General features: G+C 47.8%; 1 protein-coding gene across 1 annotated transcript in view; it reads right to left on the reverse strand.

Annotated features, from left to right (window-relative positions):
• sema6e (sema domain, transmembrane domain (TM), and cytoplasmic domain, (semaphorin) 6E) overlaps nt 1-23,945 on the reverse strand; it is a 121,817-nt gene that overhangs the window by 81,483 nt on the left and 16,389 nt on the right. The gene's annotated exons all lie outside the window — the stretch shown is intronic.

A 23,945-nucleotide genomic window follows, 5' to 3' on the forward strand; every position in this document is an offset into this window, starting at 1 on the left:
TAGGAATGATCTATATTCTCTAACATCATATTCACAAATGAGGCACACAAACACCAGCTGACTTTGACCACACACTCAGCGACGTGACCTCCACCAGTGGAGATGGCCCTCGCCCACCCACACAGAGGTACCGACACCAACCCAGCAATATGTCGATACCAGCGAGCTTCCCCCAAGTGGAGGGGGGACTGCGATGATGTCATCACCATCAGCCATCCCATTGGCTTGCGCACGTCTGCCAATCAGCCTCTGAATCCAACCCGACAGGTAAATCCTGGATTACAGGTCAGACATGTCGTTTCCTGCCGACATGTCAACGTGTGTGTGTGTGTGTGTGTGTGTGTGTGTGTGTGTGTGTGTGTGTGTGTGTGTGTGTGTGTGTGTGTGTGTGTGTGTGTGTGTGTGTGTGTGTGTGTGTGTGTGTGTGTGCGTGCGTGCGTGCCATCTTGGTTGGAAACACAGAGCGAAGCCTCAACCCCCCCCCCCCCGGACCCTCATCCGGAATCCATCAATGAGGCGGCGTGGCCCGGCATAGACGGGAGGATAATGAGCAGCCGTTGCCGTGTCAACGCGACTGACAAGCCATGCTCTTAAGCCTCCAATCGGCTCGTTTCCCCCCGGGTGCGCGCAGAGCTTTTCAGCACACATCCCAGCCTCCACGCCAGGCAAGGCGAATGCTTCTTATTTCCCCCCACTATCCCTCCGTCCACGATGGGGGGTGTCATCACCACGAAACGATAAATGACGGCACGACTGGGCTTTGGGTGACTCCTCAGACGGAGGTTGGATCAACGCGGCGAGGCGGTCACTACTTGCGGCGAGGGACTGCAGGGGGGGAAGGGGGATGTCAAATGGAAGCGTGAGGGAAAAGGTCAGCGTCTGGCCTCTCCCTGGAATCGTAACAATGATGACAGCCGAAACCGCCGCAGCTCGACGCCCACCGAAACACTAAAACACGGCTGACGACAGCCAGGTAGAAGGTTATCTGTCTGTCTGTGCCATTTGCAGGATCCCTGGACCGCGACATTGGAGGGAGGGGACACCCAGTGTTTGACACCCAGTTCTAAGGTTCTGGGTTCAGCCCACAAAATCTACAGCAAGTTGCCACCTCCGTGCTCCTAAATGTACGTGCATGAAGAAAGTGAAGTAGGTCGTCTTCTTTGGATAAAAGCGCCGGCTAAAGGTCTCCACAGGGAAACAGCGATCGTAAATAGCCTTCAAACTGTTATTTACAGCCGGCTTCCAAACCATGTCCTCAAACCTATAAAACTATGCAGAGGGGTAGTGGAGAGTCTGGGTTTCTGGCGTGGGTTGCTGGCCATTAGCGGTGTCAGTCACATTCTGCCAGGGGTATGTTTACCGGGGATACGACCGCATTCCCCACGGGGACACGTATTGTGCACCGCTGACGTTTCCTGCCGAGTCCCATTCTATGGCTGGCCTCCCCTTGTCACCCCGCTGTACAACACAAGGGTGCCAGATTCCTGAAAGACATGCACATTTTGGATGCGCTGTGCATATACACACGCATGCACATACACACAAACATGTACACTCACAAACACACACATAAACATATACATGCACATGCACACACACATGCACACATACACAGACACAACTTGCTTTGTTTTGTGCAGGGGTTTTCTGTTATGAGGAAAAATTCTTTTTTTACTCAAGGTTCAGTTTGGTGTGAACACAAAAATCATTTGTATTGACAAAGACTTTGTATTTTAACGGCGATTGTTAAATGCAGTCGATTCAACAAACCCATATCTGGGGTGAATCACTACCCAACAGGCCATCCTATTATCACTCCCAGAATTCAGGACTTTTCGCGAGCCTTTGACACGCGTACAAAAACATGTTGTTTCTCCGTCCCTTTAAACAATGCCTCATTCATGCGTTTCTCAAGCGATGCTTTTCAACCAGTAATGGTGAATAAATCATACTTTATACCGGATCAAGTTGCTTTCTCAATATTTATAGTTCAGGGCACCGATCCACTTATTCACACTTTTCTGTCTCTCAGGAGAACCTTTTACACAAGCCTCGTAAAGGTTTGAGGAATCCGTCTTGATTTTAGGCACATCCCGTGAAGGAGTTCCAGGGTAACTCTGGAGACAGTCTCCCAGGGTTCCTGCACTGTGTTTGGACAACTTTTCTCTCTTTCTTCCCATCTTTTAAATTCTTTACTTCAGCTGCTGCTTGAAATAAAGTCACACCAAAACCATGGCTTTTTGGAGGAGAATAAATAAATAAATATATCAGAAAACGACTTGGCACGGATAAGTAAACACAAGACAATGGAGCCGAACTTTGACCCCGTAGCAGAGATAGCGAGACACCGCACGCAACGATAAATATCCTCAGTCAAGATCCGATGTTTATCTAGATGCATCGCATTCAATTGTGCGATTCAGCAGAGTGTCAAATTGGCAGTCAGCTCAACTGCTTAAGAAGTACAAAACAACTTATTAGCGAGAAGAAACAACTGCAGAACAAAAGAAAACATAGACATGAAAACAAAAACTCTGACTACAACGGTGTTCATTGAGCGGTTCCAGACGCCGGGAATGCGGCACAACTTTGGCCACGTGCCAAACCGCAAACCATGACAGCACGGTTGACAAAAGCCTGACTGTACACGGCGGGTTGTAAATACATAACTCTACTCAAAGCCCTCATTATCAACCTCTAGTGAGCCCTCCCTCACACACACCTCCTCCGGTTCCCTTCATCGCCCTCCAACGGCCTGTCCTGCAACCCTGCAGCGGGTGGGGGTTTCGGGAGGGTTGGGGGTGGTTGTCAACGAGGTGCTTGTGGTGAAGGAGAGGGCCAGCGACATGCGGGTTACGTGCCTGTACTGAGCGCTACGCTACAGCCGGGCAAGCCCCAGTGGCAGAGGAGGTGGCGGTTTTGGAACCAATCGTAAGGGAGCACGGATTTGCTAGGCATTCTGGTCTCTTGTATTGGAGTCTGCTGACGACCGTGCTTCCATGTTTCTGAGGCGCTGCCAATTGCCGGGCCTGACCCACGTCCAAACCCCTCGTCTCTTCCCAGAATGCATTTCTCTCGGCCATCAATAGGGAAAAAGAGTACAGCTGTGTGAACTGTGGTTGGCAGTGGCGTGTATTTGTTCCCGGATAATGAAGCCAATAAGTATGCCTCCACAAGTTTGTATAAAAAATATATATGAAAAGTGTCCAGGGAAAGGCTAGTGGGGCCACATTAGAAATACTCTGCAGCCGGGCGGCACGCAGAGAGGACAAAAGAAGAATCTTGGCAAACTCATTTTCTTTCCAGTATGCAAACCATCAAACAAGGCCAAGAAGCACAGAGAGCAAGATGGTCTGTTGAGATAGACCTTTCCTATTCTTGGAAGCCTTTCAAGAGTCTATGAAAACCAGAGGTCTCTCTCTCTCTCTCTCTCTCTCTCTCTCTCTCTCTCTCTCTCTCTCTCTCTCTCTCTCTCTCTCTCTCTCTCTCTCTCTCTCTCTCTCTCTCTCTCTCTCTCTCTCTCTCTCTCTCTCTCTCTCTCTCTCTCTCTCTCTCTCTCTCTCTCTCTCTCTCTCTCTCTCTCTCTCTCTCTCCATTTACTGATTCTTATTCAAGCCAAGAAGTCGGGATCCAAACAGGAAATCCTTAACCTCCTGCAGGGGATAGTTGGAGCGCTTGCCGTGTTTGATTGAGTGAGTGGGTGAGATACCTAGGGACCGTGTGTAAATATCATTGGTTTAAAAAAACGAAACACTCAGGGATTTACAAACATTAAAATCGAGAAATGAAAGCAGAGCATGCATCAATAGTTTTTTGGGCTCCAGGGGGTATTGCGCAGTCCTGCGACTGACAGTGACGGGTCAGCTGGAAGATTCATTGCCAAGAGAACCACTCACACACATACACACACACACCAACACACAACACACACACACACACAATTTCCTTTTCAATATGCAATACAATAAGAGCCGCTTTCGTTGCCCTTAAGCACGATGCGATCACTGGTCCGTTCTTCTGGAGCTGCTGCAGGTACAGCCACATAACCCAGACAGATGGTCTGGGAGATGAACAGGAAATGGACCAGTTTCCTGCTGGAGGGGGGGGGATAAACCCCAGCGGTCCCTAGCGTCTACACCGGGACGGCCGGGCCGCGGGGCAGGTGCTCCACCCCATTGACCCTCCTCTGCTCTGATTGGTTCCCCAGAGTAGAGGCTGTCACGTTGATAACCAATGATGTCTAATTAAGGACAATAACACAGCAGCAAGCGGGGGGGAGGTGCATGGAGCGAGGGGAGAGAGCCATATCTGCTCGCCCGCTAGTCTACTTTACATTCACCACGTGAAGCGTTGAAGGCCCCTGCAGTCTGGGAATAAAGTGCCTTGAAATTTAATCACCACTAATTGTTGGCTGCCAATCCGCTAAGCTATTGTCAATATCCCTGCCAACAGCACTAACTTTTGCTAGCTCGTGGTACTTTTTCCTTGTTGTGTTTACATCAGCCCGAGTGATGGCTTATTCTCCCATGAGTTGGAATCCCTCCATCATCCTCACAGGACAGGAAGAGCACAGGAAGCACTGGTCGTGTGTTCTGGGGTGGCGATGGAGAGAGAGAGAGTGGGAAGCGGATACACGCTAGGTGGGCTGGCCAAGGCTTATCTGCCAAAACAGCCAGGTAAGAACCCCCCCCCCCCCCCCCACACCTGGCACACACACACACACACACACACGGCTGCAACTCATTGATCGTGTGCAGGGTAAATGAGGTGTGTGTGCATGTGGGGAGCCGAGAGAGATGGAGAGAGGGCAGGAAATGCCGGTTAAGAGAGGGTAGGAATCAGCAACACAAGAGGAAAAGTGTTGCGTCTCCATATATGGGCCTATCGAGGTTACGTGGTTTTGGACTAAATATAAATCTGATGTTGCATGGAAACTGATGAAGAGGCACAAACAGGAATGCATGTGTGTATGTGTGTGTGTGCCTGCGATCACGTGTCCAGTTCAAAGAATAAAAACACTTTAAACCCTTTTTTTTTACAGCTTTAAAGCACCAATTTATTCAATTTCACACACTCACACACACACACACACACACACACACACACACACACACACACACACACACACACACACACACACACACACACACACACACACACACACACACACACACACACACACACACACACTATTCCCACGCTCTCTGGCTCTCCCCGAGACCGCACACAACCATAGCGCTCCTACCCTCTTCCTCTGGGGGCGGGGGGGGAGGGAGGGGTCACGGCCCTGCGCCAAACTCATTTCCTGATCCGCCAAAGTGTTGACTAGGCAACAGGGAGGAGAGCCGTCCAGCTTGCCACGTGACAGAGACCGAGAACGAGAGCAAGAGAGAGAGAGAACGAGAGAGAGAGAGAGAACGAGAGCAAGAGAGAGAGAGAGAGAACGAGAGAGAGAGAGAGAGAGAACGAGAGAGAGAGAACGAGAGAGAGAGAGAACGAGAGAGACATCACAGGCGTCGATCAAGCATGACCTTGAAACTCACCCCCTGGAAACACACTGATAAACCATCCAATCGCAGGGCAGGACATGGAAATGGGGGAGGGGGGAGAACAAAAACACCTTTACACTCTGCTTTGATGTCGTCTGCAAATCTGTTGATATGGGGTGTGGGGGGGGGGGGGGGGGGGGGGGGGTTTGGGGGAGCGCTCCATCCAGAGGTCAAAACAATCCCCCACACCTGAGATGCGGCGGTGCAGGACCGGACCCGGACGCTCTGCTAAGCTCTGTAATGCAATTACAGTGCCCCCCCCCCCCAACCACCCTGACCCACCGCCACACCTCCCCACACTTGTGATTGATGAAAAGGGCCCCCTTACATAGCAGAGGGCCCCCGGCCAGACCCCCAGAGCCCTGAGATTCATCACTTAACAACCGGCTGGGAGCGCATTCGTCTTCATGCCCGCCGCGACTCCCGCCCTGCCTCCCCAGGTCTGGAGGACCAGGACCCCCCCCACCCCAGCGATGACTGCGTCTGATTGGAGGGATCGGAGAGCCCGGTGGGTCCAGGATAAACAGCTAAAGGGGGCGTGATGTTGCTTGTTAAATGTTTTGTTTGTGTTGTGCGGGTTGTGTGTGTCAGGATGGATTTTGTTGATACCAGTCCTCATATGCCCTTGCAGAAATGTGTTGATCAAAGCCGTTTTTAAATTCTCAGTGAATGTGGGGGAGTTACAGCGTCGATTGGTCATTGATTGTTCAAAGAAAATCAAAAGGAGGTCAACATTTTTTACAATGCACGTTAAAACAAACCAAGGGTTTTACTTTGGTCTGACAGTCTGTTTGCCCATAGAGTCCTGAACGGCCAAGTATTTACCACAGCGGATGCCCAAGCCTCCCGTCAGTGATATGCGGCCACAGAAGGTAACCACTCCAAGTGGTTCCACAAAAGGTTTGGTTTGAGGTGCCACTGCATTACACACCAGGCAGGCTTGGAGAGATACGTGGGGAGGAGAGGAGGAAGAGGAGGAGGAAGAGGAGGAAGGGGTGGCCGGAGGTGAGAGGGTTCTAATGAAAAGCACCCCGTGGTGAGGGTGGGCCGGGCGTACTGCGGAGGTCTGGGAGACGGACGGTTAGACGGGCTATGGAATCGATCGGTGGGGAGAGCTCTGCACCAGGCGGTCACAGGCTGACGGAGTACAGTTCGAACTGTCGAACACACACTCAATACAAACTCTGGAAGTACGATACGCTTACTTTAGAAGTACACTACACACTCGGACCTCGGAGATGATTAACAGAACACCCGAACCGACAATGATTGTCAAAGTGTTGATGGCCCCGACACTGAGGGAGGCTGAAGCGCCACACACACTCACACGCACACACACACACGGCACCTCCACTGAAGGATTGAATTAAAGTGACTACAAGGAATAAACACTTTCACCTGTATACAGAGGACCGTATTAAATTATACCACACACACACACACACACCCCCACACACACACACACACAAACATAGAAACAGATGCACACAAACAGACACACACACAGTGTTTAAATCAAAGTGCTGCCTAGCAACCAGAGTGCAGAATCATCAGGCAGGAATTAGGTTTCTCAAAATCATCCTTGATATGAACATGAGCAGAGACGCATAGTACAAGCATTCTGCTGGTTGGCTGAGGAACACATAGCCTTTAAAGAGGCACAGTATGGGGTCCTCATGTAGGAACTAGAGGTAATCATCCCCTCAAACCACGCTTCCCCGCACAGACCCCACTGTCTGGTTTCAACCGTCCCTGAGGCATCTCAAAACCATTCAAAGTCTGCTTGAAAGACTGACAATCTTTCAATACTTCAATGATGTAAAATTTCACACCCAACACGGGTCAGGCATTCAGTATTTAGATAATGATAGACCTAAGAAATTCAGAATTTGAAGAATTATGTTATCCAGCAAGGCTTTACCAATTATGATTGCATTACCTCAAATACTAGAATGGTATTCTGGTATAAATGAGTTATGTATGGTACAATATGTACCATTTTGTCATAATAGCGCACACAAGACAAGTGAAGCATTAATTCACAATCTAATAATCCATCCTATAAATTGAGGACGTGAGAAATCTTACCCACGGTGAAATATTCCTAGCCTACAACATTACACTTAGCAAACACAATTAGCATACATAGTAGCTAAGTTGCTCAAGATTTCCATTAATAAAACACCAAAGTATATAAGGAATTATAATACATTCATTGGCTGGATGCAGTTTCAATCACATTTAGCAAATGTATTCCTATAGCGGCTAGACAGAGTAGATGAAGGTAAGTCAACACACCAAGTCAACCCCATAATGGACGCCACCGCACACATTCACCCTGGCTGAACCCCTGACAGCCCGCTGTAATAATGCAGGCACTGTAACTCGTGGCAACCATGACACGCCTTCTGTCACGCAGGCCTGACAGCATCGCCATGGCAACCCACTGCCTGACACCGTCACTGCAGGGCGGCAGGAAAATGGACTGACCAGGGCTGGAACATTCAACTGGTGGGGCGTGGGCTAGCGTTAAGAACATCCTCTACAGTAGCAGGCCCAGTCAGAAGTATCAACTATTAACTAAATAAAATAACTAAATATTTTCTTACATATACAAAAATAAGTGCTTTTTCCTACTACATAGCCCTTTGGGATGCTTTAATCAACAACCTTATGAGCAGTAACATTGGTTGGACTGCACAATATGAAAAGAAAATAATTTTGTAAAGAGTTGGATAAATATTATATTGAGGTTGTGGCATTTTTAGTAGTGATGAATCTTAGAAACCTAACAGGTAACATAACAGCTCCCCGACTGATGACCTGTTTTCTTTGGATCAACTTTTTGAGGCTTTTGAGGAAGGTCCAAACCATCATGATTCATGTGGCTAAGAAAATAAAAGAATAATAAAGCAATAATAATTTGAACAGGAAATTCTGTTCAGCCCAATCCTGTCACCGGAGTTGTTTGCTCAGACGCGAGTGCCAATCTCAGAATCAATTTGATAATATTGACAATTCGATAAACTCACCCGCCTTTCCTGGGGGACCAATCACAGCTGTTCAACCTTACACACGTCATTGGCTTTTTCACTGCAGCTAGTGATTCACGCCGGAATGTGGCACTCAGACCCCACATTCAAAATGGCAACAAACCCGCTTATGGAATAGGCTTTCTTCAATTGGGGAACAAAATAAATAACACGTTTTACCTATTTGGTCTATTTTGACGAGAGTATATTCCAGGAAAATTGTAAAACCGTATTTATTTACAATACAAAAGCAGAGAGTGAAACTAACCGATGTCTGTCAAGGTTTATCTAGCAATTTTCAATCTGCTGCCATTACCCTGAGAGTTGTATCCCTCTCCCTTCCTACCTTTCTCTACCTCGCTCTCTCAGCCATTTGGTTGGGCTGTTTACGCTGTGATGAATGGCTTAATTTCCAGATTATTTTATCGTCCGATTCTTTTTTTAAAAAATTAGATTACAATCTGTGCAATCGTGCGGAAACAAGATTGATCTCGCCGACGTAAAAAGGGGAGGATGGGCCAGTTGGTGAGAAGAGCGAAGAGGAGAATATAGACAGTGGCACTTCTCCTAGAAATACAGAAATGTTCAACATTTGATATCGAATGTGTCTAATAAGGTACTCAGTCGTCAACCCGTACCGCCATCGCTACCAGAAAACACATCATAAGCCACCAGCTGGTTCCAGAGGTGCAGCACTAGCATTAGCAGTACCATTAGCAATAGCACGAGCAGTAGCAGTAGCAGCTTTAGTAGCAGAATTAGCAGTAGTAGTACTAATGGTGTTCTCAGTACAGCTCTGGGAATGGCTGATATTAGGAACTGACCACTCTGATTGAGGTCAACAACACAAGCGTCAGAGATACCCCAGAGTCACTATAGTCGAGTGGTTTAAATGTTTGAACCCAGATCTCCAGTGCAGTGTAGCTGCAGGCATTCTTCAGCAAGAGGCCTAATATAACCCCTACCAGTTCAATAATGACATGCATCGGAATTCAATGTGAGTCTGTAACTCTGAATAGAAAAGTCTACTAAATAACTAAATAGTGAATCGTAGGCTATTAGAGGTGACCAGCATTCAGAGTGGTCGTCTCAACAGTTAGGTGAGGGAGTTGGAGACATCATCATAGAAAGCACTTGAAGCTTAGACTATATTCAAGGAAGTCAAAGGGCCCCTATTTTGGCAAAAAAAAAAGGGGTGTGGTAAAATCTATTGACGTGTTCTGTCACAAGCGGTTAGATTGTGAAAGGGCTTGTAATGACTAATCAACCCCACACATTTGGTTGTAAAATAGGTTCCCTTTAATATCCATTATACACATTTATCCATGTTAACTGCTAAACCAAATTGGTTTGACTCATTTACGTTGCCTCGCAGCGCTGGCCCATTCTATTCCTTTCTTCCACCCCCAATGCCCTCGGCTCCTGGGCTTTAGTGAGCGCTTATGTAGCAAACACTTATGTAATGCCATTGTGTGGCCCTGCCGCTAATCGTTATGTTGATAGTCGATTATGCTGACGATCATTGCAAGTGACAGCCCTAAAGCGGACACCTGCAAACTCCACCAAGTCAGCATGGCAAGGTCGTAATTGTGTAAATACACAAAAAAAAGAAACAGGATGTGTTCACTTTAGGACTACACCTGGTCATTATTTTGATAGGCTGTTATTCGGGAGCATTGTCGATTTGTCTCACAAAAGCCTTAGATGTGATTATTATGCTTTCAAATAAAATATATCCAATCACGATTTCATTGTGTATGGCATATTGAAAGTGGATCTGGATATTGAATATGACATATTCATATGCTTTTTTCTCACAGGTTTTGCCTGTTCCCCTAGATAACTGCTAAAATTGATCAGTATCAAAGCAAGCATCGATCCATGCATCCAGGAACCTGGATGCATGGATAAAGTCTTTCTTTGGAGCGTGGGAACCCAGAATTGACAGGGTAAATGTGAGTTGTAGAACTATTGATCAGCAGAGCTTACTGCGGAGAGAAGGAAGGGGGATTCCACAACTTTGAGTATGCTTGTTTTTGGGGTTTCATCTGAAGGTTAGCTGTGAGCAATGCTTTTCTTAATGAACTGGCTGGTTGTCCCTGTAATATCCTGGGACCTTTTAAAAAATGGTGAATTAAAACAATGTCAAAAAATGCGAAAACGAATATTAAGCATCACCTTAGGACACTTGAAAAAATAATTGCCTCTTTCACAAGCCACCCTTAGAATTAATAACACATGAGCCACAGAATGAAAAATGAATCACTCTTCTACCATAGCAAAAAATAGAAGCCCAGAAATTCAGCAAGGGCCCAGACAGAATCAACTGCCATAATGACAGTTGAGGCAAAACTAGGTCTATTTCACCTGAATTCATGCCAAAGAAAATAGATGAATTGAACAAAAGCCTTTGTTAAACAAGCATTGGTAAGAAGATTAGAAGACGGGGTGAGAGTGTGCAGAGGCGGCTCACAGTGTACCCGCCCCGTCGACCACCCTTCTTTCTCTGTGCATTACCCCCTCGACCCAGACTCTTCCCTGGCATGCTGAAAGCCACTTAATACTTAATATCAGCAAGGAAGAAACTAAGGATGAGACAGAACCCAGGTCTGAAGCGCTAAGCAGTTTACGTTCTAGTTTAGCAGTTTGTGTTACAACGCAAACCTGTCGCAGGATGTCTGTTTTCGCGACCTTCCACCCCTCAGCGAGACAAAACGGAGAGAAGAACAAGAGAGAAAAAAAAGGAAGAAGAGACGAGAACGGAGCGACAAGCAAGAACGGGGCGAAGTGATGGAGAGGAGAAAAGGGAGAGAAAGGAAATAAAGAAAAGAGTGATGAGCACGTATTTCAGAGTACAAAGCGACTGAGAGAGAGAGTGAGCGAGCGTGTGAGTGGATAAAGCGCTGTAAAAGGCGAGAGTGTAAAAGAGGGTTACCGTTCCCAGTCGGTGTGTGAGAGAGCAGAAGAAGAAGCGGAGGAAAATAGACCGCCTGAGAATAAGGAAAAGCAATACTTCTGCGAGCTAATCCCCTTCTCGAGGGCTTCTCAGTGTCTGATCTCAGTAAAAGGATGTATGCAGAGTCAGCACAGAGAACCGAGACCTCAAATTGGATTGGACATATTTGGCAGCACGGCGCCAACACATGGAACACGTAGAGTAACAACCCCGCGCCCAGCAGCACCCCAGGCCATCCCTCTCTGCTGCTCAGAGTGGAACCAGGCGGAACGGGACCATTGGTTAGCGCGACCAGGACATCTGTATGCTGGGATGGCCCGTGATCGGCTCCCATCTGGCCTTGCGGGATGGCGATGGCGGCAGCTGCAGCTACAGCGGCGGCGGCCACGGCGGCACCACCTGCGTGGGGGAGCGCGGGAACCCCATCCAGAGCGCAGCGTGCAGAGGCGGATGCCTCGACCTGGACTTATGGGCTAGCGCGCCGCTTTCTGTTCTCTTTCCACGTGGCTGTGGGCGTCGTACTCGCGACCCCTTTGCCTGTTTTCAAAGATCCAACCCTTTGACTCATGCGTGTTCACATGTCTGTTTGATGGTCTGGTTATAAATAAAGATATCCGCGTTATGCAAGGGCCTGCACCGCTTCTATAGTTCTGCACAAAGCCTTGTTCAGGCTGCGATCTTGGCTGTGATGAGCGCGTAGCCGTGCGGGTTGGGTTGCGTTGTGTCATGGGTTTGATTTGTGGAGGCGTGGCACATTGTGTTGCGGGGGGTGGTAATGGGTGTTTTGGGCGTGGCATGTCTTGTTGTTGCATGATGTTCATCCTGAAGAAGAGTGTTTGGGAATTTATGATGACAATGGGAATTTGTAATTCAAATCCATAAAATGTCAAATAACATCAGCCAGATTTTGTCATTTCATGCCTTGGAGAGCTGTGAATTTCGTGCCGACACACACACACACACACACACACACACACACACACACACACACACACACACACACACACACACACACACACACACACACACACACACACACACACACACACACACACACACACACACACACACACGTCAGCCTGTGTTCTCCTCACTCAAGGAGCACAGTGGGAAGTTCCAACGAGGGGATCAATGCGCAGAAGTGTCTACTGTTGCATCAACCAGCCAGGAGACCCTGGTTCCCAGCGCCGCTGACAGCGCCGATTTCAATATCAAAACAGGATGTAAAGCGGTGATTAAAAGCCAATTACAGCGTGCATCGAAGGAAAGTCAATTAGTGCTTTTAGAGGACGGCGAACGGGCAGCTGCCAGCGTTCTGAGGAGCGGAGGGGAGATAAAGAGCGACGGCGGAAGTAGACCAAAACAAACATGGAAAGTCATATCGTGTGCGACTTGCCAGTGTTCAGGAGGATAGTTCACACTGCTGCAGAAACAGGATTTCTCCAATGGCCACCACCATGCAGACACCCATAAATTACAGACAGCTTAGCAACGTTAGCGTCATGCAGCATTCAATTACGTTCCCAATCCACAGGGAGGTGTGGGAATGTGGAGAGACATAAAAGGTGGTTAAATTTTTTTATACAAGGAAATACAGAAAAAAACACACACACCCTCACATTCAAACCACTCCTAGCCAAGCACTTCCTGGTTGATCTTGCCACATTTAATTAGTTCACCTAAAGTAACTTCTGAACATTAAACAAGAAATACAGATTGTGAGCGAGAGAGAGCGGGTCACCGCCAATCCAAAACCCCACCACCTTATCCCACTGCTCTCAGAAAGGTGTTGATGGGGGGTTTGTGGGGCACATAGTTAAAACAGAGGTGTTTGAACCATCTGTGGTGTAGCAATGGGGGTGGAGGTTCAGAAGCCGAGGCGGGCTAGGAAAGGCACGGCTTGACATGCACAAACAAGCTGTAATATGTCAATTAATCTGTTTTTTTTTGCTGATGCCTTTATTGTCCTCCTCTGCATGCAAAGTGCTCTTAGACCACCGACGGCATATCATCGAAATATAATAACTTCTACCAACTGACATCTGGTCGAAACCCATTGGTAGTCATTCATTGGGACGTCTGAACTACACCCCCTCAAATTTCCTTTGTGTTTATCCTTAGAAACAGGTCTCAATCGACAAGCAACAACAATATAAGTGCAATTATTGGGATTACTCTGGCAGGGTCGCTGGAGCGAAACGGCAACAGGAAAGCAGGTGGTGTCCCCTGTCTCATGGGACGGTTTTGCTTTGTGTGTGGGAACTGAAATCTGTGGTAAACTGCCATTTTCAGGAAATACATGGCCAAGTGTTCGTGTTGCTCTTTAAGCCTTTAATATTATCATTCCCCTGCAAAGAATTTTTTTTTACGGAATGATTACCGTCAAAGCAATTTAATACTGTTCCATTTAGCTTCATTTATAGGACAAAGACAGTGATCATTATTTTATTAAACTGGGACATTAGTTTTCAGCCTTTGTTTTTCTGATGCCACAATATACAAAAATTGCAGTAGCAGTAATTGAAAAACCTGCAGTCAATGACTCCTGTTGTTTTAAATGGCCCTGGATTTTTCCATCGAGAAACTCTCAATGTTCAGAGGCATAGCGTGGATATGGATATACCACAGAGATTACATTAGAACAAAACAGCCGTTGACCTTTAGTGGTTCTACTCTGAGTAGAAAAGAACGTTTTCATTGCATGGAGATCCAAATACCACCCATGGCTCTGTAGACAAATAAACAGGTACACGTCTCTCCTGTTGACCTATAATAAAAATAAAGCACGACACCGCTAGCCTGGTGTGTTCCTACCGTGAGTGCTGAAGGCGGGCGGTAGAAGCAGTGGTTTTACATTGGCCTTTTACTGCCGGCGGAGCTCGCCACAAATCGGATTTGTCCTGATGCTTTCAGCCAGACATGTTCCATTTTGTTTTGCTAAAGTAAATGCTCCGTTCTAAGCTTATCAGGTTCAAGCATGCCTTTCAGCGGTCTGGGATTTTTATGACATCACCCAACCAGATAAACAATCAATTAATCAAGATTTCATAGAGCAAAGTTAATTTAGAAAAAAAAAACATGATCCAGCTATAGGCCAAACGCATCGGGTTAAACGGCCACTGAAGTCAACCGTTTCTCATCTCGATAACAATGATGCTATTTAAATCGTGTCTGTTGTTCTAAATATAAATATCACTTCACCTGTACTGGGCCAAGGTTTCAAACTAAAAGGACATAAAGAACCGTAGGAAGCAAAACTGTTAGTGCATAACAGGAAACAAAGGCAATCCACGTACCACTTTGACCTGTTAGCATAGAACGGGCTACATTTTGTTTGCTACAACTGTCAGGGTTTGGAGGATGAGCCAACAGCCGAAAGGCATTCCCTGTCTTCTGTGGTTCTCTGTGGAGAGCCCAGGAAATGTTTTTGAGTGTTTCACGATTAAGAATAACTCCACAGCCATATTAGACCTTGAGCCAATATTGCCGTGCACAAAAAAAAAGGTGGTTTTGGCTGCGAGAATATATTCCTGGAACTCACACTCCATAACCCCGGGATTTTCAGAGAGGAACCGTCGCGCTTCTGGTCTGTAGAGATCCATTACCATTTGAAAAGGGGAGGACAAGAGCGGTGCGTGCATGTGTGTGTGTGCGAGTGTGTGTGTGTACACAAATGTACACACACACACACACACACGTACACACATACACACACACACACATCAGGGGATGATACAGATGGGTGTGAAAAGCAAAGGCTGAAGGGGAAAGGACAGAGGAAGCGGAGGCAGGGACGGAGAGAGAGAGCGTGTGACTTGTTGAACTTTTCGCCTGGGTTCCTCTCAGGAGTCAACAGAGAGCTGACTCCCCCCCCCCCCCCCAGAGATGCCAGTCTGGACTCGGATCTGTTTACCGGTTCTAAAAAGCATATTGTGCAATACACGAAGAAATAAAAAATAAAAAATAAAAATCACACACACTCTCCTGGGAGGGTGAGAGAGGGGAGAGAAAGGGCCTTGGTTTGGAGGAAAACGCTCATGCTGTTTGATGAAGAGGAGAATCCCCTTCTGAAACGCTGGGTCGTCGTTCATTTTTCGTTAGAGATGGATACAATCCAACCCAACCATAACTGCAAACCTGTCTCAAAATAAACATCCACTTTTCTCCTAGTCTCATTTAAACTATGATCCCCGTCGTTTATTTGTATTTCAAAGTGCTATTTACATCTTAAAAGCCAGATCTTAGCTGCATCAAATGATACGGTTCGCTGCCGGCCGTTGGCAGGCCTGGCACTACGGTTGTTCTGCCTGTGTGCCTCTGAGCAAGGCCCTCATGCAGGCTGATAGGGGCAGTTTTTCCAGAGACCCCCGTCCCCCGCTGCGCTACACCACCCTGTTGAGGTGTAGTTGGTCCCGACAGACCGCTTACGAGTTTTCCTCCTCCCCTTTAGTGCAGTTCCCCACGCCTACCAGTCGCAGAGATTGGTGTACACACATGCAATCACTCGCCCACGCCGGGACCGATTTAGCCCCGCCATTTCCATGGCACGGAGAAGCGCAAAGTGCCTGTGTGAAGAAGTATAAAAAAAATAAAAGGTTTATGCTGCAGACATGCTAACCGCTAGCTTGTTGTTTCACAGGTTTCCTGCTAGACCTCAGGATGGGGGAAAGTTACAAGTGAGTGTAAAAATATAAGTCAACCGCTATTCTTTGGCACTACTACGGAAAAGTCAACAAAGGGAAGTGTGCTGAGGGACAAAGAAGGTCCGTACTCAACTCATTCTTTGTTGTTGTATTTTTTTCATTTCTTTCATTTAAATGCACCTGAGTCCTTAGCTCGAAGTCCTTAACATCTTTCAGAGTTTAAAAGCCGAGAGAGAGAGAGAGCAAGAGCAAGAGCGAGAGACCACCAGACGTCATGGGGCGCTGGGGTCCTGCTGCTCACGCTGAGAGCCAGGTGCCCACGGCCTCTCAGAGAGAGGGTGCTCCACGGGCCGGTGGCAGGTGTAATGGATTTCAAGTCCTCCCCACTACACATGCCTACAAAGCATCCAATCACCATGGCGACCCAGGCGGACACAGGGGTTTTTGGGCAGCTTTTCGAGCAGTTCTCCATCCAAAAACTCCTTTCTGTCTGTCGAGGAACTGAAATACGTGCGACTGCATCCCACCCCGCCTTTACCCCCTCCCCCCCCCCCCCCCCCCCCCCACACACATTTACGAGGAACCTCCCCTTGCCCTGCTTCTACTTCTCCTCTGATCATCTTTTCTTTTCATCCAGCACCCCTCCACCGCCTATCCTCTGGTTCCCAGTGAGCCAATGAACTCATCCCTGCAGAGCGAGGCTGTCTGAGCCTCGCATGGCAGATAAAGGCTAGAGGATTGTCAGTAATGACGGTTCGACCGAGCCGCACACAAGCCTCCCATAGCTGCTGGATTCAGCAGTAATTACGACAGAGGAGAGGAGGGGAGGGGGAGAGTGTGTGTTTGCGTGGGTGTGTGTGTGTGTCCGTTTGTGTTTGTGTGTGTTCGTTTTCGTGTGTGAGTTGGTATTCATACTCATGTGTGTGTGAGTGGCCGTTTGTGCGTGTGCGTGTGTGGGGGCAGACCGTGACTAGCTTTAAAACGCTTAGCAAGCATGTTTTATTTTATTATATATTTTTGGCCTGTGATGCCCTGTCAACATTTTATTGTAGGCAGGTTCAGCCGGATAGGGGCATGGGACTTAAAAGCCAAACAAAAACGTCCAAAAGAAGAAGAGAGGTACAAAGGAAGAGGTGGCCGGTAAGGAGGGGAGGGAGGGCAGGAGGGAGGGAGGGAGGAGGGGAGGGGATGGGAGGGAGAGCAAGAGAGAGACTCGGAAGTCTATGAATAGGGATGAGATTGGTTCAGTGATGCCGTGTGTTCTCCAATCACAGACATATTGAAGAAGGTGGAGAGGCTGGTGATGAGAGCAGAAGAAAAAAGCGAGAGCGGGAGGAGAGGGAAATAAATAATATAGCGGGCGAGGGACTATGAGAAGAAGCAGAGTGGCAGAGATTGAAAATAGCCGCAAACAAGATAAGAAGATTGATAGTGTCTTTGGGCGTTGGTGTGTGCCGCGGTTGTGTGTGCCGCGGTTGTGTGTGCGCATGGGCGTGTGTGCGCATGGGCGTGTGTGCATCTGTGTGTGCGTGTGTGTGTTTGTGCACGAATATGTTCTCGAAGAGGATCCTGCCATCTACCGAGGGAGGAGGAAAAATCCATCATCCATGCCGCCGTCTCCTAGCCTCTCTGAAGCCGGCTCATGGTAATCACCCCCCCCCCCACCCATCCTGCTACCTCCCCAAATAACTTCATTCTCACTGCTGTACCAACTTTCTCTCAGGACCCCCCCCCTTTCCTCTGCACACCGCGTCTGCTCAGAGAAACACACCCAGGTGCTTTTGAAGCAGACACCGAAGTCTGCGCTGCACACATAGAAACCCATCTTTTGTGAAGGCGACGCGAGGAGATAATTTGGGCTCAAGCGGCTTGTACGAGAACCAAACTTTGCACCGCGGGTAAGAATAAGGATGTGGAAACTACTGATTCAAGTCCTTCGTAGAGGCCGTTGCTAAAGTTTAGTGGAGAATACTGCAATCAGAGGTATTGTTGGCACTTGGTGGGGCTAGGGTTATTTATTTGCCAGTCTTGCTAACATTTCAACGATTTTAATTTAAGTGCATGATAAAAGAACAGAGGAACACATGCTATTGGACCAGGGCACCAGGGTATTCCTCCCACAGACAGGTCATCCATCACTGATCACTAGCCCTGCTCCCAGTCTTAAGCATGGTGGAGCCATTTAATACAAGAAACAACCGAGGAGAAAACAATTACACATATCTCGTGCCGGGGAGGAAATTAAAACTATAAATAATCACCGTCTTCACTTGACATTTATGCTTTATAATAACAACAACGCAACCTGTTCATTATAAGTGTGTGTCGGCCTATGACCTAATAGGAACGCTATCTGTATTTTTATCCTGTGAATCGCCGCAACATGCAGCCTGAGTGCATATAGCTCCGGTAGACATAAGGGAACACGACTATACTAATGTCTGTACACTAGACCTTATACTCTTATCCTCGGTAAGGGATGGTTAAAATGCATTTATGTGGAATATGTCTTTGGGGGGTGGGATGGAACCCTTCCCCGTTAATATGCAAGGCAGACACCCCAGATCTAAAGGAAGTGACTCCATTAAAGCCTCTGAGACAGCATTCATATATTTCTCAGCAACCAGCTCGCAATTACCCATTTAGATAGACATAGGTTACCGATTAATGCAGCGATCTTCCTCAATGCTTAACCCAGTGGGTTCATAAGCATTAATCATGAGAAATAGCAGCAGGCATTTCGGATAAACTGCTGCATATCATTTCAGCCACTCACAGTGTGCGGTCCGGAATAAGTAAAGATTAGCCAAACACAATTCTATTACACCCCTAAACAGATCAACGTTGCTATGGAGACCATGAAGCACTGTTGGTGGCAATCCAACTGTAAGTGAAAATCTACTTTTTAACCACCAAGTCCATTTTCCGACATAATCAGGCTGTAATTAACTAAATAATGTTATTTGACATGTGCTTTTAATCAACTTCCTGTACAACTGAAAAAAAGACAACGGAGTTAGAAGTGCAAAACATTAGCATACATATTTCTGCTGCGCTTGTCTCCAGTGATAATTACAGATTAATTTGGAAACAGGTGAGGTAACACAAGGAAGATAATGAGAGGAAGCAGTGCTCCATGTAAGCATAGATGGATGGATGGATGAATGGATGAATGGGTCAATGGATTAATGAATGAATGACGAAATAAACTCTGCTGTGCTCCACTCTAAACATAACGTCCAAAGGCGCTCTGTTAGCATTATGCTAACCACTACTCTCTTAGCGCTTCCTACAGCATCCCCATGAGCAGTCAACAGGCGGCCAGAGATCACCCGCTCGATGCCAACTGTCATCCATCGTCTTCCCCAAACCTCTCCAGAGAATGAGACCATTAACCGAGAGGGGTTGAACCCAACGATCTCAACCGCTGGAATATTGCTCTGGAGATCTTTAAAGCGATTTCTCTTTCGGGGGAAAACAAGTCAACATTGACTTCAGCTCCATCTCTGAAATAATGACGAGGAAACGGCACCGAACTGGGAGCGCAATGAAACGAACCATAACTCAATCCACTGGTTGAGTACTTAACGATATAATCTTCCCCTTGCTGGGTTAAATCTGGAACGCGCCAGCTCGGAGGGTTAACCTCGGCTGATGGATGAGGGTTTAAGTGGCGTGCTGACGTCTCCTGCTTCAGTCATCATCAGGCAGGGACAGAGTGCACCGGGGCCGGGCTGAGTGGACAACAGCAGTCATTGACAGCATCCCGGCCGCCCGCAGAGGGAAAACACAACAGATCTACGACACCAACGAGCCCACTTAAGATAATTAGCAGATCACTCGGTGCGGCCTCCTCCGTCTCCATTCAGCAGGGGGGAGTCGTTCCCGACGAGGGAACAACAGCCCTCGCGATAAACAAGGTACTAAAAGAGCCCTAAATGTGGAAGGCGCTTTTATTAACTTTTAAAAAGGACACAAATACACTTGATTAGCAGCCGTTAAAGGAGAGCAACTAATAGGGCGTGGGGTACTAACAAAGTGGAATAAAGCAACGGAGAGCGTTCTGACCTTGGGGAGAAAGGGAATATAAAGGACCCTTCATTCAAACTGTACTGCATTAATGACGCCAATTTAAATTAGCATTGTCATCGGTGCAACATTGCAACCGCAGTGTCACAACTTTCACAGAAAGATTGTTGGCTTTTTATTTGTCAGCACGGGAGACACGCAGCTCGACTCAAATAAAACAACAAGCTGGCGTTGCCAACAACAATCCACGATGCCGTGGGAAACGTCGAGACAAATTTGAGACCTGTTTATAAACTGGCAGCTTTGATCAAGAAACCCTCTATCTGAGGCCCTCATTTGGAGAGAGCATCCACAGGCGATCCAACTCCAATCATCGGTGCACATTTTGTCGAGGGATAAACAAAGGATGAAACCGCTTCGAGGTACACCGTCGGGGAGTGCGGGCGACATCAATCGCAGAGCTCTCTCTCCCTGTTTCAAACGTAAGTCTTTACATCACAGCCCAAACCCTCGCTCAACTGACAAAACAACTTAAGTTAGTCAAACACAGAGGCAGAGGCTTGTGAGGGCGGAAGTTCAGAAAAACAGATGGCATTTCCTTTCCCTTTTTTCTATTTTCAACACGAACAACTGAAAGGAGGTTTTAACTATTTCTCCCGTCGTTGAATGTCCGACTTGGCAGCAGCTGCTCGCAGTTTCATTCCAGTACGTTCCGCAGCCTGCCACCCTGCCAGGTTACACCCCTGTAGGGTTTTAGCGTCGGGAAGGGACTGAAAAACTAATGGGAAAATAACAATTCACAGACGAGACCCCACCACGGCGCCAACATGGCTACACACGCTTGCCGAGCCAGCTCGCTTGTCCTTCCAATTAGAACCACTTCCCCCACCCCCCCCCCTGGACATCAACGGCGTCAGCTCGGGAACATCCAGAAGGAGAAGGTTGAGGTGATCCTCGACCCCCCCCCCCCAGACCACCACGAGCTTATGGCCGGACTTCACTTTCCCCCCTTTCCCCGGCCCATCTCCTTCACAATCCCCTTGTATCGCTGGGGTCTTTGAAGTCCGGCCAGCGAAGGGCTTTGGGACGCCCTGCCATCCCTCCACCACCACCAGGAAGAGGATTAGCCGGCCCCTGCTGGAGTGGACTGGAAGGCATGGAGCTGGTCGGTAGAAGGAGCGGGGTTCCTTATTTACTGGGCGGCGGCGGTGTACACAGACAGTTATCCCGCTGACCAGAGCTGGGAGAGAGACAGGGATTTGAAACCAATTTAGGCTGAGAAAGAAATTCCAGTCATTTTGTCCATAACCACAAACACCGCTTTTGGCACACATTTTCTTTGTAGTGCCACTCACGGAGTTCAGAAAAGATGGGAATACACACAGTGGTGAACTAGGGCCAGGCGAGTTCCTTGTTTAGAAATGTATCGTGATTCTGAGTCACACAGGATTCAAGTGTTAAATATTCAGCAGGGTTCCGGTCTCTAATCTGTCACACTGCTTTTGTTTTCTTTCTTTTGTTCTTGTTCAACCACTATATTCCCTCTGTCGAATGTACATTATTTATTTACCTTTTTAGCTGTACATTGACTTGTTATTTGTTTACCTGTGTAATTACCACGAGTATTAAATATGCTTGTAATGTATTTACCTCAAACTTCTTTTTGACTCCCAGTACAAAGTCAACACAAACATTTTATATATACACTTATATTTTTTTAATAGTTAGTATATTTTAAGGGAAGAGGACTAAAAGTTCCCAATGTCCTCCAAAACAATATTCCCCCATGGAATCCGACGTAATACATTCCCTGACCACTGCTATCTGACCTTCCCCCATTAGGCTCTGTATGGTGTGCTTGAGTCCTATTGACGATTACAATAATCATAATAATAATGTTGAGGCTTACATAATATCAATCAATGCGATCCACATAACAGCACATCCACGCTTAACGCCCATACAAAAGCTAGCAGCGTGGCGCTTAGCCAAAGAAAGAACATACGTCACATCTGCCACTTGCCCATCAGCGGGTTTGGAGTAATGGGCTGCATTGTCGTATCAGGGACAACTTGGCCCTCCATCTCTTTGTTGGTGCAGGGGCTCCAGCAGCACTGAAGATTGGCTTATAAGCATGCGTGGGTGAGAAAGAGAGTTGTACAGACGCAGAGAGGAAGAAAGAGAGAAGAGATGGAAAGAGAAAGTGGGAGAAGCAGGGGGGGGGGGGGGGGTAGAGAGAGAGAGAGAGACATCCGACTTCACTACTCTTAATAAAGCTGCCATATCAACCCCAGAGATCTGCTCACCCCAATTATCCTCCTGACACCTCCGGCCACCACCCACACCACCACCCTCCTCTCTCACCCTCCTCCTCCTCCTCCTCCACTATCTCTTCATCCCTCCTCCTCTTCATCCTCTCCCTCCTCCTTCACGACCATCAGCGCCTCGCCTCCCTCCTCCCCCCCCCCCCCCTCCCTCCCCCTTTCCCTCCCCCTCCTCGGCAGCCTGTTTCCAGGCTCTGATGGTGACTGTGTAGTATGAACCCCATAGGACCCTCCCCTGCTGCGCTGCCTGCTCCGGCTCCCGCTGCCTGCAGCCTCTCTCGGCTCTGTGCTCACAGTCTGCTGTTTGAGCGGTGTCATGGCCGCGCCGCCGCCAGCCAATCAAACCGCCGATCAAAGTATTGAGCCGCGTGGCCCAATAAGCACCCCGGCGCATGCTCACATCAGTGGGTTTTGTTCATTTTTAGATATGCATTCAACTTCAACAGCTCCACGGCAACAAAGCGCTTCACCCTGGAAGAGGGGGTCGCCGGTGCCTTTTTAGAGTGGTAAACAGGAGCTGAAGGGCTTTAAAATGAGTTGTGTTTGTGCCTCACTGTTTTTCCGTTGTGCGGCTCTAGCATAGGAATGTCGAATCCCTCCGGGTCCCGAAGCTGCGCAGCTTCATTGGTATTACAAGAGTGATGGTTATTGTGGCGAATCAAAACGAACCGGACGACGCGTACAGAGTTGACAGGAGGACGCGATTGGCTCAGTACTAAACTGGTCGGCAGGGTAACCAAAACCAACGACCAAAACCCATAAGGCACCAATAGGCAGGAAGGAAAGAAAGATGGAAAGAAAGAAGGAAAAATGCCCGCCTCCATGTCTGTGCATCAGGGGCTGTCTTGAAGACAGGTGGCGGCTGGCGTTAACCTTGCGTGGTGACCAAGGTCACCGCCAGCCCACATCTGGCTGGCCATCTGTTTGTTATTAGTCCCAGGAGGAGGGTCTGTCAGTGGTGCACCTTGGCCCTATCCTCTGCTGTCCACACCTTTCCCCGCCTGGCCCGGGAGCAGGCAGACAGCCTGCCTCACTGCCGCTGAGACAGTGGAGCTGGACTCCACCATGGCATCATCACCTCCAATTATGTTGATTAGCGTGGTGATGAAAACCCAGGGCAGCGAGGTTTTGGTGCACAGGAATGCATGAGGGTCTTGAAAACGAGGGTCTAGGGTCTTGTTTTGGGCGGGCAACATCAGATGAATGAAATCATAGTTCATTCACCTTTTATATCCGCGATTGGTTTTATGTCTGTATTAAACACATACGGCTTGGATTACTTTTCAAAACGACCACATTCTCAAGAGCATAGAAACATAAAAAAATAACCTTCTTTGCAATTCAGAGCCAGACGAGTAAAAAGGGCATTTCTTAATGTTTGATTACCATTTTAATTAATGTGAATTAATCAT

This window comes from Gadus macrocephalus, chromosome 11 (genome assembly GCF_031168955.1).
Source record: "Gadus macrocephalus chromosome 11, ASM3116895v1".
Classification (NCBI taxonomy): Eukaryota; Metazoa; Chordata; class Actinopteri; order Gadiformes; family Gadidae; genus Gadus; species Gadus macrocephalus.